The sequence below is a fragment of the Lepidochelys kempii genome, chromosome 2, assembly GCF_965140285.1.
Source record: "Lepidochelys kempii isolate rLepKem1 chromosome 2, rLepKem1.hap1, whole genome shotgun sequence".
Classification (NCBI taxonomy): domain Eukaryota; kingdom Metazoa; phylum Chordata; order Testudines; family Cheloniidae; genus Lepidochelys; species Lepidochelys kempii.
The window spans coordinates 56673457-56696635 of NC_136381.1; the positions used below are offsets into that span (position 1 = coordinate 56673457).

A 23179-nucleotide genomic window follows, 5' to 3' on the forward strand; every position below is an offset into this window, starting at 1 on the left:
TTTTGCAAACACTGATGCCCCTATTTAAATTTACTCACATTAATTTCAATGGGACAACTCACATGAGGAAAACTAAATGTGTGCTTAAGTGTTTTCAGGTGAATTTCAAGTGAATTTGACTATCGCTTATTATACTTATTATACAATCATCTTAGTTACTCTGTGCTCCCCACTTTTTTTTTTTTGTTGTATCTACCTGTTGCCTCTCATCTTATACTTCATGTGTAAGCTCTTTGGGATAAGGAATGTCTTATTACATTTGCACACTGCCTGGCCCCACTAGGGCACTGCCATAGTAAAAATAACAGTAAGTGTGCAAGGGACCATGTTTCCTTCTTGGCTTGCAGTTGGAATAAGAGCTTGCTACTGAGTACTAATAGAGAAACTCCTTTAGTGTTTGACCCAAAGCCCACTGAAGTCAGTGGGAGGACTCCGATTTAGATGAGATCCTTAAGGCCTGTCTTAATTCCAGTTGAAGTCAGTGGGAAAAAACCCATTGATTTCACTAAAAAGTGAATCTGGCACTTGTTAAAAATAGCATTTAAAAATGTAGTAGATCAATGTCAAATAAAACTAAGAAACTCAGATGTCACGACTAGCTAGAAACAAAAATAGTTCTGAAGAGTTTATCCTTCCCTATTATTCCTGAATTACATGATGTCAAATCAACTCCTCATTAGACAGGCTTTTCTATCCTTATGACAGGATGAATTTTTCCCAACTCTTAATTTCTTCTGTCCCTACTCCCTGTCTTGTGTTCTTCCTGTTTTTTAATCTGGTCTCTTATTATTATGAACATTAAAATAGCACTACAGGCCCCATTGTGTTATGCACGGTACAAACACATAATGAGAGCTCATTTACAATCGAAATAGATGAGACAAACAAAAGTTTGCCCAAAGTTATGCCGCACACAAGTGGCAGAACTGGGATTAAAATCCAGGTCTCTTGAATCGTGGTCTAATGCAGACTCTCCACCACGCCACACTACCTCGCTTTTTGTTCCCACTAACCTCCTCATCTCATCTTTTCCACACACTCCCCATGCTTTCTTCTCATCTCAATCATGTTCTCCACCTCTGTCCTCTCTTATGCCTCCATTGTTTGTTCCATCCCTTAGCTTTGTCCCTCTCCCTTTGCTGTGCCTTCCCCCTCCCTCTTCTCCTTTCTGGTTCTCTTATCACATATAGGACCATAATATCCCTTCTTTTTGTGCGACTGGAGGGGGCAAGGTGCAGAAGAAAAGTTACCAGGAGGTTTCTGCCTCCCACCACACAAGGGCTAGGTACAAACACAAACCAAGCATTTGAGGAACAACCAGAGGAGCAAGGAGAGATGCAAAAGGATTGGTGCCTCATGAAGATGTGGAAAAGTAGCAGTGCTCACCCTTGGGAGAGACGGTGTACCCCACTCACTCAGCCCTGGTCTACACTACGAGTTTAGGTCGAATTTAGCAGCGTTAGATCGATTTAACCCTACACCTGCCCACACGACAAAGCCATTTTTGTCGACTTAAAGGGCTCTTAAAATCGATTTCTGTACTCCTCCCCGACGAAGGGATTAGTGCTGAAATCAACATCGCAGGGTTGAATTTTGGGGTAGTGTAGATGCAATTCGACATTATTCGCCTCAGGAAGCTATCCCAGAATGCTCCATTGTGACCGCTCTGGACAGCGCCTTCAATTCAGATGCACTAGCAAGGTACACAGGAAAAGCACCAGGAACTTTTGAATTTCATTTCCTGTTTGGCCAGCGTGGTGAGCTCATCAGCACAGGTGACTATGCAGTTCCAGAATCGCAAAAGAGCTCCAGCATGGACTGAACAGGAGGTACTGGATCTGATCGCTGTATGGGGAGACGAATCCATCGCAAAAGAGCTCCAGCATGGACTGAAAGGGAGGTACTGGATCTGATCGCTGTATGGGGAGACGAATCCATGCTATCAGAACTCTGTTCCAAAAGATGAAATGCCAAAATATTTGCAAAAATCTCCAAGGGCACGATGGACAGAGGCTACAACAGGGACCTACAGCAGTGCCACGTGAAAATTAAGGAGCTCAGGCAAGCCTACCAAAAAACCAAAGAGGCAAACGGCCACTCCTGATCAGAGCCCCAGACATGCCGCTTCTATCATGAGCTGCATGCAATTCTAAGGGGGGGCCCTTACCACTACCCCACCCCTGTCCATGAACACCTGCAAGGGGGGAGTCTCATGCAACAGAGGTGAGGATTTGGGGGATGAGGAAGAGGATAGCAAACAGCAGGCAAGCAGAGAAACCGTTCTCCCCGACAGCCAGGAACTGTTTATCACCCTGGAGCCGATACCCTCACAACCCTCCCAAGGTGGGCTCCTGGACCATGAAGCTGGAGAAGGCACCTCTGGTGAGTGTACCTTTGTAAATATAATACATGGTTTAAAAGCAAGCATGTTTAATGATTAATTTGCACTGAAGACTTGGGATGCATTCGCGGCCAGTACAGCTACCAGAAAAGTCTGTTAATGTGTTTGGGGATGGAGCAGAACTCCTCCAGGGACATCTCCATGAAGTTCTCCTGGAAGTACTCCCAAAGCCTTTGCAAAAGGTTTCTGGGGAGGGCAGCCTTATTCCGTCCTCTAAGGTAGGACACTTCACCACGCCAGGCCAGTAGCACATAGTCTGGAATCATTGCATAACAAAGCATGGCAGTGTATGGTCCTGGTGTTTGCTGGCATTCAAGCAATATCTGTTCTTTATCTCTCTGTTTCATCCTCAGGAAAGTGATCATCCCAGAGAATTGCGGGTGGGGGGGGTGTTAGTTGGGTTTGTGCTGCACATTAACCCAAAAACTGCAGCCCCTCCTTTTAAATGGCCAACCCAACGGGTGCTTGGTATGGGAAAGGAGGGTGCTGCTGTTTGAAACCATTCCCACATGTTACGACGGTTGAAGAAGCCGAAAGACTGTGGCTTACCATGGCTGCCTGCAAGCTGAATTCTGTTGCCCAGCCCTGCATGTGTGATCTCTCACACCAAACCAGCAGGCCCTCAATATAAGAGGCAAAATGCGATCTTGTACCGAAAGTACATGTGCTATGTAATGTTAACAGCTTGGTTCACCATGAAAGATTCTACCCATTGTTCTCTAAAATGTGTCTTTTTAAATACTACTCTCCTTCTTTTTCCCTCCCGCAGCTGCAAATGTTCCACCGCTCCCCCTATCATCTCCGTCCCAGAGGCTAGCGCAGATAAGAAGGCGAAAAAAACCGCACTCACGACGAAATGTTCTCAGAGCTCATACAGTCCTCCCGCACTGAAAGACCTCAGCAGAATGCGTGGAGGCAAACAATGTCAGAGTACAGGAAAGCAGAAAGTGAACGCTCTGGCATGAAGTCACTCCCCTTGATAACAGAACGTCAGTGATTGCATTGGCTACTTGGATCATAGCAGTCCCCACAGTAGACTTGCCCACTCCAAATTGATTCCCGACTGACCGGTAGCAATCAGGCGTTGCAAGCTTCCACAGGGCTATTGCCACTCACTTCTCATCTTGGTATTCCTGCGCTTCAGGGCAGGGGAAAGCAACTCACAAAGTTCAAGGAAAGTGGCCTTACACATGTGAAAGTTTCGCAGCCACTGTGAATCATCCTATACCTGCAACACTATGCGGTCTCACCAGTCTGTGCTTGTTTGCCGGGCCCAGAATTGGTGTTCCACTGTATCAACCAGCCCCAGTGCCGCCATGATGTTCCAATTGCCACAGCCCGTGCTTTCAGGAACGTCTGTATCCATGTCCTCATCACAATCGTCCTTGTGCTGGTGTCTCTTAGCCCGGTTCTGCACATACTCCAGGACAATGTGCGAGGTGTTTACAATGCTCACAACAGCAGCGGTGAGCTGAGCGGGCTCCGTGCTTGCTGTGTTACGGCGTCTGCATGAGTAACCCAAGAAAAAAGGCGCGAAAAGATTGTCTGCCTTTGATTTCACAGAGGGAGGGAGTGGCGACTGACGACATGTATCCAAAACCACCCTCGACAATGCTTTTGCCCCATCAGGCACTGGGAGCTTAACCCAGAATACCAATGGGCAGCGGAGACTGTGAGAACTGTTGGATAGCTACCCACAGTGCACCGCTTCGTAAGTCGATCCTAGCCATGGTACTGAGGACGCACTCCGCCGACTTAATGCACTTAGTGGGGACATACACAATCAACTGTATAAAATCGACTTCTAAAAATCATCTTCTATAAAATCGACCTAATTTCGTAGTGTAGACATATCCTCAGTGTGGTCCCTTATTCAAAATGATTCTATTGTATATTAATCTTTTTTGAGTATATTTATTGATCATAAGTAGTTCTCTGCAAGCATTTAGGAGTCAACATTTGAAATTTGAGCTGTGTTGCTTAGTCCTGATTGGATGAGTGCACACACGTACTTCCAGCAGAAGTCAATTCACATCTGAATTTAAAATGTGTTTTCTGCGAATAAACACAATAGGAACATAGTCAACGCTGGAGCAAATTTGTTTGTTTTAAAAATGCAAATACAATATTCACCCAGCTCTTAAACAAGTTCTCAGTTGTGAAAGTATAAATAGGACAAGATAAGGTTTTGGGCAGCAGTGGATACTGGGCACTGAATAGTTGTCTATGTTCTTTTGGCACGAACTGCAACATGATGGCATGATTTTTTCTTAACTAAATAGCGTCATTGGACTGCTACTCTGAAAACACAGTTCCTTTATCATGTGTGTCTCAGCAAGGTTTCCATAAGGAGAGAAATATATTGATTCCACCAAAACAAATTGAAAATTATAGTGAAAAAGCAAACAGAATTACTATTTAGTATATATTGAGTTATCATCTGACAGAAAATATTAGGCTATATAGAGGAAGGGATGAATTTAGATCCTATGTGTGTAACTGATACAAATGAAAGTATGAAGTTGACTCTGTGCCCTGTGCAAGACTGTAGGGGAGAAATGAGTGCAGCAGGCGTTGGTATGTGTCTGAAATAACAAACCTACTCCAGTAACACTCCAAGTGACATAGTGGGTGGGAAGAAGAAACCAACAAAGCAGAGACGCTGCAAAAGAACTGAAACCAGCTTTTCAAATTATGAAGACAGGCATAGAGCTACAGGGCAAAAAATGCCCAGATTTACTACGTGCAATAGTCTACAGTTCAGAGGAGCTAGATAGTGTGTAAATGAGGGCAGAATTTGACTTACACATTATAGTCTCAGGTAAGCAAAGCATGGAAATTAGTTAACAGCAGAGTCAGTTTGGGGGAATCACATGAAAATGATGAGCAGAGTTTTGTATACAGAAGTAAGACGTCACTTTTGGATCCTTGAAAAAGATCCCCTTTTTTCTAAATCTGAGAAGTAAACAGGGTTTTCCCAGACAGTTGGACTAGCATGAGCACCCCTTCTCAGACAGCGTGTGTGCCACTGATAATGCAGAATATTATGTCTTCTGTCATGAGATATTTTTAAATATATGAGAGAACAGTGGAAAAAAAAACACCTTTTCAGTCTGGGCTTTTCTGCTCCTTCATTATGTGAGGCACTTTGATACCACTGTGATAGGCATTATATAAAACATAAGACAGTCACAGGGAGAATCATTTTGCAGTCCACCTTTCCCATTATGCAAAACCTGTGTGCTTCAGTGGCCATGAGTCAGCTACAAATAACAGCAAGTTCCTATGTAGATGTGAGTGGAACAAGAACACAATTAATATCCTGAAGCATTGAACCAGCTGGTGATTTAATTTTTTTCTCCCCATAGACTGTATGATGCCTGCACACTGTGGCCCATTATCATGTCTCCTCCTTTTGGTTGATGTCAGCTTGTTTGATGCTGGAATAAGGTCTTCTTAACTGCAGTTACATTTGTAAACGTTTCATCAAAGCTCCTGAATGTCTGGTAGCCAATGGACCCAATGGGTGCTGTAAATGTGATCTGGGTCTATCTGAGTGGAGGAACAGCATGACCATATTTACTGCTGTTGCTATTCTGGGGGCTGTATGACGCTCTTCTCCCTCTGGCTGACCACTCATCTTTCACCACTCACTCTAAGCACAATAGGATGAAATAAAAATTAAAAAATAAAAAAATTTACTGGTGAGAAAGTTACTTGCAAGTCTAAACTTATTTTTAAATATCTTTCTATAAAGTATTTCCCTCAGTAATAGACACTAAACTAATCTGATTGGACAGTGTTTTAGAATGTTTTTGGATCCACCTGGGTTACATCAAACACTATTGACCTAATCTTTCTAGAAAACCACAACTAAATTGTTCAACAGATTGGTAACAGGCTGCTTTGCTCCTCTGTTTTATGAGTTCAAATCTAAGACAGATTGGCAACAATTTGTTGCTACCACCATCACCCGACGGCTCTCAAAGCCTGCTCTCCTCTGTGAAGTGAGTCTCTGTCTAGTTGCCAATAGACATAACGCAAGATCCATCTCTCTGCAATAATTTTGCTAGTATAATAAGGATTTTTTTAAAAATCCGCTCCTCATGGGAAGAGATGAGAGAAGGCAGTCACACTTTATTATTAAGTTCCATTTATAAACAGTTTATAAAAGGTTTATAAATGATTAATAGCTATTATAAGCATGAGAGAGACATGATTAGTAAGCGTTATAGATGGTTATAAGCAAACCAGGACAGGATGTCACAGATGGTTATAAGCTACCTATGGACCTATTGGAGTCTAACAGTTGACTAACCATTTATTAAAATTTATAATTTATTTATTAACCCCTTTATAAGCTATTTATAAATGGAAGCTTAATAATTCAGTGGGATCAAGACAAAGAAGAATTCTGGGTCCAGGGGTAGAGTGTTGGAATTTATGTTAATTTCTAAGGAACTCAAATATTAAGGTAATATGGCAAGACAGACAAATGAAAAACATTGAAATAAACCCCCCACAACTATAACTGGCACCCTTATATAACAGAATTCAGAGGCCAGATGATGAATCTAAAATGCCCTCTCTCCCTTAGAGGCCAAGTCACATCTGTAGAAAGATTTGAGAAAATTCACACTATAACTGCTAGCTCTGAATCTTTTCTGTGCTTAAATTGAGGATTTCATCCTCCAGAGCTTTCAAGCAATCACAGCTTTTATATGTGCTAACGTCTCTAAAATAAAAGCAATCATGAAAACACAGCTGCCTTCATCAAATAGGAATGAAAGGGTAACTTCTGAAACCAGTATGAAGGCACACCTCCATCTTTAAAGGCCCAGTGAAGTTATACCCCAATTTATTTATACCACCAACACCTAATGACAAAATATAAATCCTAATTCTCTTCAGTTTCACTCATTCATAAGCACTAACTACATTACTCCTAACAGAAGGATATATAAATCAACCTCAACTATATAATTTGGGAGGCAGCAAAAACCAGTAAAAAAATCATCTCTTATTTCATAATCCCAAAAAGTTTTAGATGAAATGTCACAAGTAAGTTTTTCACACATTAATGTTACTGCTTTTACATTTGTAATATGTTTTAACACTAAACATACAGCTACAGCCACATGGAACATTATATTCAGGAATGATTGTTTGTTTTAGGCCTATCAAAATATCATTTTAAGCAGGAATTTGGAAAGGCAAATTTATGTAAGGTCTAATTGTATCCTCATACTGCAGATTAAGAGAATTTGGAATAGGGTATATTATTAGGGACTGTCAACATTTTCTAAAGTGGCTAGTATTTTAGGTGCCCAACCAGAGACACTTTATAGGTACCCGATCTTCAAGAAGTGTTGAACTCCCACACTTTGAAAATCAGGCCCTATTCAAGTCTTTCAAGTTAAACAGCCAAAAATTGAAGCATCCAAAATCACTACTTTAGCCTCTATATTTAACTGTTGGTACCCTTCTGACATTCTGTGGAAAATGTCAGCCTCTCAGATCTGCCAGTCTTTCTGGTTTGGATGGAGCATCGCCTGCCAAATAAAAATCATATTGCTTGGTCAAAATTGGGCAGATTTAGCAAAATATTTCTAATGCTATCATATAAAACAAGTGACTATGGAACCAAACTGCCAATCAAAATTTACTGCTGACTTTCAGTGAAATAACTGACAGTTGAGCGTCCTTATATGAGGCTTTACACATCTTTCATCTAAATGAGGGCTCCCAACATCAAAGCTAGTATACAGAGACATCATGTGGCTTAATGACAGTGGAAAATTTGAAGTTCATAAACCAAAGACTAGATAAAACTGATCCTTATTCTATATGTAACAGATTTCTCTCTTTTACAGCAACTTCTAAAGATATGTTTATTATCATACCTACTGGGGGCCCAACCACTCTCACCTGTGAGTCCTGATGTGGTTGTCAGGCTTCAAGAGAGGAGCTTAAAAAACAAGTGCCTATCTCAGTTGCCAGGGAAGAAGAGCAGACTTTGAGTTTTCATTCTAGGAGAGAAGACAGGCTGGGACTAAGAAGTGGGGATGACTGCTGCTTATTGGGGCCTTCCTGAAAGAAGGATTACATTTCTGTGTGTTTATTCTGGACTTTTCATGCCCTGGAAGGGCAAAGTTACCTCACTGTGGAAAATGCTGGAGGCTGAGCAGTGGAAGACCAGGAGTGAAACAGGCAGGTCTGTGCTGCACTGTGCCCTACCATAAGGGGGCACAAGGGGAGGATGTGTGGCCACATGTCTAATTTAAAGCAAGTTACTCATATAAATTACATATTACTCACATTGTTAGATATTTCAAAACATAACAGAATGAAGCCTCTTTATGCAACAAGTGATGCAGTTTATACATATTTTGTGATTGTAACAATCATCAGTAGGACAAGAACATTTATTATGGATGCAGCATGTATTATATTTCTTGGTTATGTATTGAATAAGATAGTTGGACTATGATATTTCAGAAAAAGACTGTATTTCTCACAAGGGGCCCAATCCTGCAAGATGCAGAAATCCTCATTACCAGCTGAGGTTAATAAGACTTGGCCTAATTCAATATTTCACTCATGGCAGGACTAGGTCCATAATGCCAACCACACTCACTACAGGATGATTTGTAGGGCTGTCAAACGATTTTAAAAAAATGAATCATGATTAATCACGGGATTTAAAAAATCATGATTAATGGCAGTTTAGATCGCACTGTTAATATTAGAAAACCCATTTAAATTTATTATAAGTATTTTTGGATGATTTTCTACATTTTCAAATATATTGATTTCAATTACCACACAGAATACAAAGTGTAAAGTGCTCACTTTATATTATTATTTTTATTACAAATATTTGCACTGTAAAAAACAAAAGAAATAGTACAATACAATACAATTCACCTCGTAATAATACAATTCACCTCGTACAAGTACTGTAGTGCAATCTCTTTATCGTGAAAGTGCAATTTACAAATGTAGAATTATAGTTTACATAACTGCACACAAAAACAAAACAAGTAAAACTTTAGAGCCTACAAGTCCACTCAGTCCTACTTCTTGTTCAGCCAATTGCTAAGACAAACAAGTTAGTTTGCATTTACGGGAGATAATGCTGCCCACTAGTTATTTACAATGTCACTTGGAAGTGAGAACAGGAGTTCACTTGGCACTTCTGTAGCCAGCATTGCAAGGTATTTACATGCTATATATGCTAAACATTTGTATGCCCCTTAATGCTTCAGTCACCATTCCAGAGATCTGCTTCAATGCTGATTACGCTCATTAAAAATATAATGCATTAATTAAGTTTGTGACTGAACACCCTGGGGCCAAATTGTATGTCTCCTGCTCAGAATCTGAAATGCCTTCCAAAATCTGAGAGTGATGAGATATTGAACATGCTATCAGAAGTCTTAAAAGAGCAACACTCCAATTCGGAAACCACAAAACCCGAACCACCAAAAAAGAAAATCAACCTTCTGTTAGTGGCATCTGACTCAGATGATGAAAATGAACATGCATCAGACTGCACTGCTTTGGATAGTTATTGGGCAGAACCTGTCATCATCATGGAAGCATGTCCTCTGGAATGGTAGTTGAAGCATGAAGAGGCATGTGAATGTTTAGCATATCTGGCACGAAAATTCCTTGCAATGCCGGCTACAACAGTGCCATGTGAACACCTGCTCTCCCTTTCAGGTGACATTATAAATAAGTAGTGGGCAGCATTATCTCCCATAAATATAAACCAACTTCTTTGTCTGAGATGACCATAATGGTCCCTTCTGACCTTAATATCTATGAATTGGCTGAACAAGAAGCAGGACTGAGTGGACTTGTAGGCTGTAAAGTTTTACATTGTTTTGTTTTTCAGTACAGTCACATAACAAACAAATCTACATTTGTAAGTTACTTTCACAATAAAGAGATTGTACTACAGTACTTGCATGAGGTGAACTGGAAAATACTATTTCTTTTGTGTATCTTTTTTACAGTGCAAATATTTGTAATAAAAAATAATAAAGTGAGCCCTGTACACTTTGTATTCTGTGTGGTAACTGAAATCAATATATTTGAAAATGTAGAAAAACAACAAAAAATATTATAATAAATTTAAATTGGTATTCTATTATTTAACAGTGCAATTAAAACTGCCATTAATTGCAATTAATTTATCAAGTTAATTTGTTTTGAGTTAATCGCTTGAGTTAACGGCAATTAATTGACAGCCCTAATGATTTGATAAATAAATTATTAGGAATCATGTTGTGGATTGGACAGCCTGAACAAGGCACATTGTACAGACAAAAATGCAAATAGCATATGCTAGAAGCACAGCCTGTTCACAGTTAGAGCATGAAACACAGATTCAAAGTCTCTCTGTTAAGTCATACAATCTAAATTCCATTGCTCTTAAAGCACAGAGAGTTCTACCAACATTCGGCTTCAGTGCTTTTTTTCTTGAAAAGGGCAGAATCTAAGACTTAACCTGAAATTTCAAAGGATACATACAAAACTGTTGCACAGCTCTACAAAATTGTTTAATTGTATTATCTGTGAATGACAGTTTATATATTTGTAAAAGGGGTTGGTGGTTCCAAGCCACTGCCTAGTGAATACATGTCCTCATCACACAAACTATCAACACAGACAGTAACTGCTAATCTTAAGAGAACAGCCAAGGACAGAGGCAAAATAGATACAGAACTACCCTCTCATCCAAAACAGAGTTTTGGTTTTTATTGGTGAAGCAATGTAGAGAAGCATGTAATATGGCAGTGCTTGCTAGAAATTTTCTGTTTAATTTAAAGGCTTCAGTTTCTAGGGCTAACAATCTAGTACATCTTTGGAGCACATATTTCATTTTAAAAAAGGAATTACCAACAATTTCTGTTTCTAAATAAGCATAGAAAGCAAAACAGCAGTGCGCAATTGCAAAGTCAAATATAGCAAACAGTCAAGATGGATCAGATAACAAAATGCAGTTAAGAGAGTGCCACAAAGGGATTTCATCTACCTGCTTCTATTTAGACTGTCTGAAAAGATAGCAATGGCTTTCTGGTAAGAGAATCTATAATAGGGGCTGAGCTGTCCTGAGATAGGAACCCCAGCAGCTCCTGAGCTGACTATTACTATCTGATTGATCATTTCTTTATTAGTAGTACCAAACTCCAGGAAAGAGGTAACTACATATATGTGGAGATCTTTTTTTCTAAATTCCTGTTATACCTACCATTAAAATTCTACCAATATTAGCACTTTGTAGTGATATTGTGATAACCCTAATTCGCCTGTACTTCACTCACTCACTCTCTTGTTGTGGATAATCTGTTTGTGCTCTTTTTCTAAAATCAGTGATAAACAGGGCTGGATTTACACCTTGCACGCTCCTAGGCACAGCACCTTCAGCACTGCCCTGCCCCCCGCCTACAGCTGACCTTTATATTTTCTTTTCATTTTTTATGGAAAATATGAACAATAATTTAAAAATTTAACACAACAACAAAAATACATGTAATTAAAACAATCACATATGTAGCAGGTAAGGTCCCCTGCCACCTGTGGCTCGGAGCTGCAGGGGCCCCCCAGGAGCTGCAGGGCCCCCTCCCGCCATCCGTGGCAGCACAGAACTGTGGAGCCCTTCACCTCCCAGCAGTGGCCAGTAGCTGTGGGGTGCCCCACTGCCCGTGGTGGCTTGGAGCTCTGGGGGCTCTCGCTGCCCAGCGGCAGCCGGGAGCTGCAGAGTACCCTCACTGCCCACAGGAGCTCAGAGCTCCGAACTGCCACGGTGGCTGGGGTACCCCGCCACTAAACTTTTAGGCGTCCAGCCCTACCACCACAACTGCCAAGTGCCCCACACAGACCCCTCACTGCCTAGCGCCCCAACACACACAGACCTCCCTCACTGCCCAGTGCCGCCTACCCCCTCTCTGCCCAGAACCCCTCCCCAAGCCCACCCAGAGACCCACTCTCCTGCACCCTGCACCCCACCTGCACTTACCAGCCCCTCTAGGAAGTGACTGTGTCTGCCTGGCTAAGCGAGCAAGCAGTATGACAACACTGTTCCCTGCTGGCAGGTTCCAGCAGAGCTGCATGGGGCAGTCTCCCCTCAGCCAGCCACGCCCCCTGCCAAAACCCAGGAGCGGTAAACTGTGAGATTTTAGGCGCCCCTAGAACGCTGGCATCCCAAGGAATTACCTACTGTGCCTAATTGGAAATCTGTCCCAGGTCACAAAGGGTTAGCTAATTTCCAATCACTCAGTTTCCATAAGTAGACACATTCACAAGCAAAGGATTGTGTTTTATATGAAGACAAAAATACAGATACAGGACATACTTCATGGTTGAAAACAGCTAATTTGATGATGCAAGACAGCTGTAAATACAGTTGATTGGCTAGAATGCAACGGCTGCTTTGCATTGCTCCAGCGTGGCTTGAAAGCAGCCAGTGCATACTGGTAAATATGGCCATAAAAGAAATTTTAAAAAAATATTTAAGTGATACCTCATATTTTCAAATCTTTAGAAATATCATATGGTAACATTCTCTTTTGGTTTCTTGTTTACTGTTCATGCATGAAATAGTTTTTAATCTAGGAATTTTTAATTAACAGTGTTAAGGTTGAGTGCATATATTAATAAGTTAGAGTAAAATACAGTGCAGAGATGTTACAATTATCCCAATACCAAGCATTATAAGCCAAAGAAATTCAGAGTTAAGGTTAAATTTACCAGAAATCCACGTTAAGGTATGGAAAGGTGTGGTGTTAAGATGTCGCTTGTAATTATTAGAATTGGGAACACTGGCTGTTGGGAGTCTGAAAGGACAGGAAACAGGAAGGAGGGGGAGGAGTTGAAGATGCTGAGGGAGAGCTACTGAGGGTGCAACACCAACTTGGAAAAGAGGTTTCCACTTTAAAAATAAAGTCCTGTTGAAGTTTGTTAGTACCTTGCCTGGCTACAACAACATTTTGGGGACGAGGATGTATCTTCTGCCTCTGAACCCACCTGCACCCTTTCTACAAAGTCCAGGTGAGTCTCCAATTGCTTTTACTGCCTGGATCCATATGTTTGAGACTTATCTGCTTGCAATCAGTGCTACAGAGATTTCTGAAGTAAGAAAGCGTGCTCTGCTAATCCACTGCCTTAGAGCAGAAGGGCAGCGTATATTTTACACTTTTCCCCTTGCAGACAATAAATATGAGACTGCACTCAGTGCATTAAAGAACTTTTTTGTACCAAAAGTGAATGTAGTAGCTAATCGCTACAGATTTCACCAGCGTGAGCAGAAACCAGGGGAGACTATAATGCAGTATATTGCTTCCCTGAGGAGTCTGATTGTAACTTGTGCCTTTGGGAATATGGCAGATGAGATGATTAGAGACCAGTTCATTGAGAAAACAACCATGCTTCTTGTAAGACAACGTTTACTTCTAGAACCACAACTTACACTAGAAAAAGCAATAACCATTGCTACCCAGATTGCATCAGCTACAGCTGAAGCCAAAATAACGAGCATGGATACAGAAGGCACAGTCCAAGCTGTGACTTCTTTGCAGAAAAATTCACTATCGCTGCAGACAAACAATTACAAGAGGAAAACTAATGAAAAACCACCAAATCAGCAAATTCAAAATACAGTAAAAGCATGCTTTCACTGTGGATCCCCACAAAACCTCCCAAGCTACACAGGATGTCCGGCAAAAGTAGCTCAGTGCAATCACTGTAAAAAGATTGGGCATTTTGCTGAAGTATGTCGCAGCATCCAGTTCAGTCAACAGGTGCATGCAGTTACAATACCAGATGTTACTGTGCTGAGCGTGGACAAAATCACTACTGCACATATTCCAGAACAGATAAAGTGCACGGTAAATGTTTCCACCATACCGTCAGGCTCTCTATTCAGCTAATGTTGGACACTGGCTCAGCAGTATCTATACTACCTGATTCCATCTATTTGCATTACTTTGAAGATGTGCCTCTTACTGAACCCAAGCTTCACTTGGTGTGCTATTTGAAAAAAACACATTCCAGTACGTGGCTGCCTGCCAGCAATAGTTACTTTTGGTGATTGTTGTGTAACTGCAGAGTTCTACATTGTCCACAAAGGTGCACTCCTATCCTTGGCAGAGATTTACTGGCTGCTTTAAATCTCAGGGTAGTTAATGGATGAATTGATCTTCCTCAGCAAAGCACTCTTGCGGTACACACACCAGTTTCAGCTGAGACCCAACACCAGGTTGAGCAGAAACTCGGCTGTACTTATGGGTTTCCGCATAAAGTTAAAATGCGGAATAATGTGATGCCTGTACGACAAAAATTACAGTGCTTACCATTTTCAGTCAGGGAAGCTGTTTCAGAGGAACTTAGAAAACTTGTTCAAGAAGACATTATTGAAGAGGTTAACTCCTCAGAATGGGTTTCATCTATAGTAGTGACGCAGAAGAAGGGTAGAGGCATTCATCTTGTGTAGACTTAAGGGAGCCAAATAAAGCTATTGTGATTGACAGCCATCCTCTTCCTCACACAGAAGTAGTATTTGCAGAACTCCATGGAGAAAAGATATTTTCTACTCTTGAGCTGCAGAGCGCATACCACCAGATTATATTGCATGAAGATAGCAGAGACCTCACAGCATTTTTATTACACATGAGGGACTATTCCATTTTAAACGTGTTCCATACAGTCTCGCATCAGACCCAAGTGCCTTCCAAACAATGACGTCATTGATTTTGAAGAATCAACATGGAGTTCAGTGCTATTTGGATAATATTATCGTGTTTGGAAATACTTCGGAGGAGCATGACAATAACCTGCAGTCTGTACTAAACTGCATCAGCAAAGCAGGCCTCAAGCTCAATAGGTCCAACTGCAAATTTAGACAAACTGAACTCTCCTTTCTGGGGCATACAATTTCACAGGCTGGACTAAAACCTGATCCGGCTCATATCCTGGCAATTGCAAATGCTCCTCCTCCAACAGATTTGCAAACGTTACGTTCCTTCTCGGGTCTTACCTCCTGGTATGCAAAATTCATTCCCAATTATGTATCTGTCATTGAACTGTTACAAGAATTACTACAGCGAAGTTCAATCTTAGTGTGGACAACGGATGCACAAGCTAGTTTCGAAACGGTGAAAGACTTGATTGTACATAGTCCAGTACTTGCACTATTCAGTCCTGCATTGCCCACAATTGTAACTACTGATGCTTCTGATTATGGACTTGGGGCTGTCCTCACACAACTTCATGAGGACAACACAGAGAGGACTATTGCATTTGCTTCAAGGACACTAAGTAATGCTGAGAGAAAATATTCTACAGTCAAAAAAGAAGCACTTGCTTGTGTCTGGGCTACTGAAAAATGGAGAACTTACCTGTGGGGCCGCACGTTCAAGTTGCGCACAGACCACAGCCCTTTGATGACATTGCTCACCATGAAAGAACTGGGAAGAGCAGGATATCGTATTGCTAGATGGTCTGCACGACTACTCTCTTTCAATTATGAACTGGAATATAAGCCTGGAAACCAAAATGTGGTAGCTGATTGCCTTTCTCACCAGCCTTTGCCTTCACCAGATGGTCCACCGAAGGATGAGGATGTAGTAGTTGTGCTTATTACAAGCACTCTCACTGCAGTTACAAGAGACAATTTCAAGCTGCTTGTTCAGCGTGTCCAATTCAACAAAAACTATGGGAATTTCTGATAAAGAGATGGCCCAGTAACCCTAAAAACCTTGACCCAGTTTTGCTGCTTTATTTTAGAGTTCGGGATGAACTTTCTTTGCTGGATGGCTGTGTGCTACGAGGTACACACCGGCTACTTGTGCCAGAAGAATTACAGTCAAAACTCATATACCTGGCACACGATACTCATCAAGGAATTGTCAGAACCAAACGACGACTACAGGATCTGTATTGGTGGCCAGCAGTGGACTCTCAAACTGAAGCACTCATAAAATCCTGTGTCATTTCCCAAATGCATGATAAGACAGCAGTGACATGTACCCCTCCATTACAGCCTGTTCCTCTTTCTGAATCTGCATGGGAAAAAGTGGCGATTGACGTTGTAGGACCCTTTGATACTGCTCCAATTGACTGCCGTTATGCCATCACCTTAATAGACTATTTCAGTAAATGGCCTGAGGTAGCGTTTACATTGCAAATCTCTTCTGCTACAGTAATCAAGTTCCTCTCTTCAGTTTTTAGGAGGGAAGGTAACCCCAAAGAACTGGTTTCAGATAATGGTAGTCAATCTACTTCCCTGGAGTTTGAAACTTTTCTAGCAGAGAGGAACATTTTACACAGAAGGTTATCCCTATACTACCCTCAAGCCAATGGGGAAATCGAATGATTTAACGGAAGTTTGAAAGAGTTTGCAAACAGCTAAACTGGATGGGCGATTGTGGATAACCTTCACTACTGATTTCGTGCAAGCATGCCGGGCTACATCACATGCCACAATGCAACGATCACCCGCAGAGTTACTGCATGGGAAACAGATGAATACTAAACTGAACATTACTGGATTTTTAAAGGCACGACCTGAGGCCCCAACCGAGGATGATGTGAGAAAAACAGTTGAACAGAACCAAGCAAAGTATAAGGCTTTCACAGACAGGTGGCGGGGTGCTAAGGAACCAAAGTTTCAGTGTGTTTCCTTCGTAAGAATACGAAAACCTGGAATTTTACACAAAGGGGACCATAAATTCACAGCTCCTCTTAAAATCATAGAGAAGAAGGGACCTTACAGCTACTTTCTGATGGGCGGGTATGGAATGCTTCTTATCCTGCACCTGCCTATGCACCAAGAGGAGATTATGCCAACACCCAGTCTGCATTGGATGATTTCACCGTAGTATCAACACAACAAGACATTGCACTGGAACCGGGGCTTGAGAGACGGCCTGTCAGACCCAGACGACCACCTGTCTGGACTAAAGACTATGTTATGTATTATCTATAGTGTTTTTAGTGTAATATTTCTGTCAACAGTGCAGTGCCTTGTTTCCTATTTGTTCCTGTGGTTAGAACAATGTTTATTGTAATTGGGAGAGTTTCTTAAGAGAGGAGGGAATGTGGTGTTTAGATGTTGCCTGTAATTATTAGAATTGGGAGCACTGGCTGTTGGGAGTCTGAAAGGACAGGAAACAGGAAGGAGGGGGGAGGAGTTGAAGAGGCTGAGGGAGTGCTACTGAGGATGCAACAGCAGCTTGGAAAAGGGGTTTCCACTTTAAAAAATAAAATCCTGTTGAAGTTTGTTAGTACCTTGCCTGGCCTCAAAAGGCACTTACAAACAACCTTAAATCTGCCCTGCAGTGGCAGCATGAAGAAGGAAAAACTAAACAAAATCTAATGTGTCTTTAAAAATCAGTTTAATCTAACCTAGGACCACAAACAATAATATGCCTTAATCAAAATGAAAAGATTATTGCATGATGTCACTGCAGGGAAACCTAATTTCTTTTAATGTAGCCCAGACACAAGAATCCAATGCTTTTTATTTACATGGAAAGTTAGAAAAGTCTGTGTTACTACACTATTAAGATCATTCAGGACAAAGAAGGGACTGACATATTTAAATTTTTTTTATTAAAGCTAATGTTAATATTATTTAATACATAGATTAAGGAAAGAGTATCTATATATCTGGGTATAATGCTTAAATTATCTCAAAGTTTTCTTTTAAAAGTCAAAAAATACATATAGTATATTATTTGCAATATCCCATATTTATACTAATAAATGTAATGATAGTTACAAATATTAGTATCCAAATATTTGAGTACATCACTCATAAAAAGTTATGCTAACAGTGGCTTATGGAAAGCAAATATAGCAATGAGTGTAGATTTTCCCTCAGTAATTGAGAATTTAGGATAGGTTGTCCCTCAGTAAATACAATCCAACAGAGAAGTAATTTAGTTACTTTCCCGACTTTGATTCTCAATGACACTCCAGCTCCTCTCTCCTGGTATTGCTGATGTGCTCCAAATCACAGAATCATAGGACTGGAAGGGCACTCATGGCAGGACTAAGTATTATCTAGACAAAGGGTGGGCAAACTTTTTGGGCCAAGGGCCACATCTGGGTGGGGAAATTACAAGCAGAGCCGTGAATGTAGGGCTGGGGCAGGGGTATGGGAGGGAGTGCAGTGTGCAGGAAGGGGCTCAGGGCAAGGGGTAGGGGTGCAGGGCATATGAGGGTGCTCAGGGCAGGGGGTTGGGGTGCAAGAGGGGGTGCAAAGTGCGGGGGGGCTCAGGATAGGGAGTGGGGTGCAGGGCGGGGTGCAACGTGTGGGAGGGGGCTCAGGGCAAGGGGTTGGGAAGCAGGAAGAGTGCAGGGTGCAGCAGGGGGATCAAGGCAGGGGGTTGGGGTGCTGGGTTCAGGAGGGGTTTGGGGTGCAGGCTCTGGCCTGGCGCCACTTACCTGGAACAGCTCCAGGGTGGCTGTGGTGCGCAACAGGGCTAAGGCAGGCTCCCTGCCTGCCCTAGCCCCGTGCCACTCCCAGCACCACGTCCCTGCCGTGGTTCCCTGTTCCTGGCCAATGGGAACTGCAGGGGGCAGTGCCTGCAGGTGAGGGCAACGCACAGAGCCCTCTGCCTTCCCCCCCCCCCCCGCCTTAACCCCGGGACACCACAGGGGTGACAATCCCGCAGGCCAGATCCAAAGCCCTGAAGGGTTTGACCACTCCTGATCTAGACCACTCCTGCTCTTAAAAATCTCTAATGATGGAGATTCCACAACCTCCCTAGGCAATTTATTCCAGTGCTTAACCACCCTGACAGGAAATTTTTCCTAATGTGCAACCTAAACCTCCCTTGCTGCAATTTAAGCCCATTGCTTCTTGTCCTATCCTCAGCGGTTAAGAAGAACAATTTTTCTCCCTCTTCCTTGTAACAACTTTTTATGAACTTGAAAACTGTTATTGTGTCCCCTCTCAGTCTTCTCTTTTCCAGATTAAACAAACCCAATTTTTTCAATTTTCCCTCATAGGCCATGTTTTCTAGACCTTTAATCATTTTTGTTGCTCTTCTCTGGACTTTCTCCAATTTGTCCACATCTTTCCTGAAATCTGGCGCCCAGAACTGGACACAATAATCCAGTTGAGGCTGAATTACCATGGAGTAGAGCGGAAGAATTACTTCTTGTGCCTTGCTTACAACATTCCTGTTAATATGTCCCAGAATGATGTTCACTTTTTTCCCCCACCAGTGTTACATGGTTGACTCATATTTAGCTTGTGGTCCACTATGATCCCCTGTCAAGGTTCCTTCCCCGTTCTGAACGCTAGGGTACAGATGTGGGGACCTGCACGAAAACCTCCAAAGCTTACTTTTATCAGCTTAGGTTAAAACTTCCCCAAGGTACAAACTATTTTACCTTTTGCCCTTGGACTTTCGCTGCCACCACCAAATGTCTAACACCGGTTACTGAGAAAGAGTTAGTTTGGAAACATCTTTCTCCCCAGAATCCTCCCAAATCTCCCCCCCCCTTTTTTTTTCTGGGGAAGGTTTGATAAAAATCCTCACTAATTTGCATAGGTGACCAGAGACCCAAACCTTTGGATCTTAAGAACAATGAAAAAACATTCAGTTTCTTAAAAGAAGAATTTTAATAGAAGAAAAAGTAAAAAGAATCACCTCTGTAAAATCAGGATGGTAAATACCTTACAGGGTGATTAGATTCAAAACATAGAGAATCCCTCTAGGCAAAACTTTAAGTTACAAAAAGACACAAAAACAGGAATATCCATTCCATTCAGCACAGCTTATTTTCTCAGCCATTTAAAGAAAACAGAGTCTAACGCATATCTAGCTAGATTACTAACTAAGTTCTAAGACTCCATTCCTGTTCTGTCCCCGGCCAAAGCATCACACAGAGAGACACAGACCCTTTGTTTCTCCCCCACCCTCCAGCTTTGAAAGTATCTTGTCTCCTCATTGGTCATTCTGGTCAGGTGCCAGTGAGGTTATCCTAGCTTCTTAACCCTTTACAGGTGAAAGGGTTTTTCCTCAAGCCAGGAGGGATTTCAAAGGTGTTTACCCTTCCCTTTATATTTATGACACCCCCAGATCCCTTTCCGCAGTACTCCTTCATAGGCAGTCATTTCCCATGTTGTCTGTGTGCAACTGATTGTTCCTTCCTAAATGGAGTACTTTGCATTTGTCCTTATTGAATTTCATCTGGTTTATTTCAGACCATTTCTCCAGTTTGCCCAGATCATTTTGAACTATAATTCTATCCTTCAAAGCACTTGCAACCCCTCCCAGCTTGGTATCATCTGCAAACATTATAAGTGTACACTCTATGCCATTATTTAAATCATTAATGAAGATATTGAACACAACTGGACCCAGAACTGACCCCTGTGGGACCTCACTCATTATGCCCTTCCAGCATGACTGTGAACCACGGATAACTACTCTCTGGGCACAGTTTTCCAACTAGTTATGCACCCACCATATAGTAGCTCCATCTAGATTGCATTTCCCTAGTTTGTTTATGAGAAGGTCATGCAAGACAGTACCAAAAGCTTTACTAAAGTCAAGATATACCACATCTACCACTTCCCCACTATCCACAAGGCTTGTTAACCTGTCAAAGAAAGCTACCAGATTGGTTTGACACAATTTGTTCTTGACAAATCCATGCTGACTGTTATTTATCACCTTATTATCTTCTAGCTGTTTGCAAATTGATTGCTTAATTATTTGCTCCATTATCTTTCCGAGTACAGAAGTTAAGCTGACTGGTCTGTAATTCTCCATGTTGTCTTTATTTTCTTTTTGTAGATGGGCACTATACTTGCCCTTTTCCAGTCTTCTGGAATCTCTCCCATCTTCCATGACTTTTTAAAGATAATGGCTCAGACATCTCCTCAGTCAGCTCCTTGAGTATTTTAGGATGAATTTCATCAGGCCCTGGTGACCTGAAGACTTGTCTAAGTAATTTTTACCTTGTTCTGTCCCTATTTTAGCCTCTGATCCTACCTTATTTTCACCAGCATTCACTATGTTAGATGTCTAATCACCCCCAATCTTCTTGGTGAAAACTGAAACAAATAAATCATTAAGCACCTCTGCCATTTCCACATTTTCTGTTATTGTTTTTTCCCTTTCATTGAGTAATGGGCCTACCTTGTCCTTGGTCTTCCTCTTGCTTCTAATGTATATGTCGAATGTTTTCTTGTTACCCTTTATGTCTCTAGCTGGTTTCATCTCGTTTTGTGCCTCAACCTTTCTAATTTTGTCCCCATATAATTGTGTTTGTTTATATTCATACTTTGTCATTTGACCCAGTTTCCACTTTTTGTAGCACTCTTGATTTTTAGATCATTGAAAATCTCCTGGTTAAACCAGTGTGGTCTCTTGCCATACTTCCTATCTTTCCTACGCAGTGGGATAGTTTGCTCTTGTGCCCTTAATAATGTCTCTCTGAAAAACTGCCAACTGTTTTCCCCTTCGACTTGCTTCCCATGGGATCTGACCTACCAACTTTCTGAGTTTGCTAAAGTCTGCCTTCTTGAAATCTATTCTCTTTATTTTGCTGTTCTCCTTCCTACCATTCTTTAGAATCATGAACTCTACCATTTCATGATCACTTTCACCCAAGCTGCCTTCCACTTTCAAATTCTCAACCAGTTCCTCCTTATTTGTCAAAATCAAATCTAGAACAGCCTCTCCCCTAGTAGCTTTCTCTGCCTTCTGAAATAAAAAAATATTTCCACTACATTCCAAGAACTTCTTGGATAATCTGTGCCCTGCTGTGTTATTTTCCAAACAGATATCTGAGTAGTTGAAGTCCCCCATCACCACCAAGTCCTGTGCTTTGGATGATTTTGTTAGTTGTTTTAAAAAAGCCTCATCCACCTCTTCTTCCTGGTTAGGTGGTCTGTAGTAGGCCCCTGTCATGACATCACCTTTGTTTTTTACCTCTTTTATCCTTATCCAGAGACTTTCAACAAGTCTGTCTCCTATTTCCATGTCAATCTCAGTCCAGGAGTATACATTTTTAATATATAAGGCAACACCTCCTCTTTTTCCCCTGCCTGTCCTTCCTGAGGAAGCTGTACCCTTCTATACCAATATTCCAGTAATGCGTATTACCCCACCAAGTCTCTGTGATGCCAACTATATCATAGTTGTATTTATTTACTAGCATTTCAATCAGACTATTGTCGCTTGTAAATTGGTCACCACTGTTCTCCAGATTCCATAGTTTAAGGTCTTTACTTACTATATTATCACTCTATAGTAGTCTGTAATCTCCTTGCAAAAGGGACCTTTTCTTCTGTGACTCAAGAGCCAAGTGTACTCTTATGGTACTATGTAATAATTATAGTCCCCAGTACATGAATGACAAAAAAAAACCCACCACTTTTTGTTGTTCACAATTAAAACCATAGCTGAATTTCACAGCTTGAAATGTCACAGGTATCTAGTCCTCAGTAAGAAACAGACCTCTGATAACTTAGACAAAAATATTTAATATAGTTAGAAACAATTATATTAATTCATAATTACTTGTGAAATTCATTACAGTCATGCAACTCAATACAACCATAAGGTTTTAAATTTGTGAAAGAAAGCCTGAACAGTAGTGTTAACTCAGCAACATTATATAGGTGCAATATTTTCAGTTAGTGTAGATTTAAGAAAATGGAGCTACACTGGCTTACTCTTGGGCTTAATTTAGCTTAATGGGTGTGTCCTGGCTGTTACTCTTTCAGTTCCTGATTTTTTTTTTCAA

General features: G+C 41.4%; 1 protein-coding gene and 1 long non-coding RNA gene across 7 annotated transcripts in view; one reads left to right on the forward strand and one right to left on the reverse strand.

Moving 5' to 3' along the window:
• GDAP1 (ganglioside induced differentiation associated protein 1) overlaps positions 1–23179 on the reverse strand; it is a 54550-nt gene that overhangs the window by 29881 nt on the left and 1490 nt on the right. The gene's annotated exons all lie outside the window — the stretch shown is intronic.
• Positions 1021–6497, forward strand: LOC140906603 (uncharacterized). The gene is made up of 2 exons (XR_012157164.1): positions 1021–2382; positions 3171–6497. It is a non-coding gene; the product is annotated as an uncharacterized LOC140906603 (long non-coding RNA).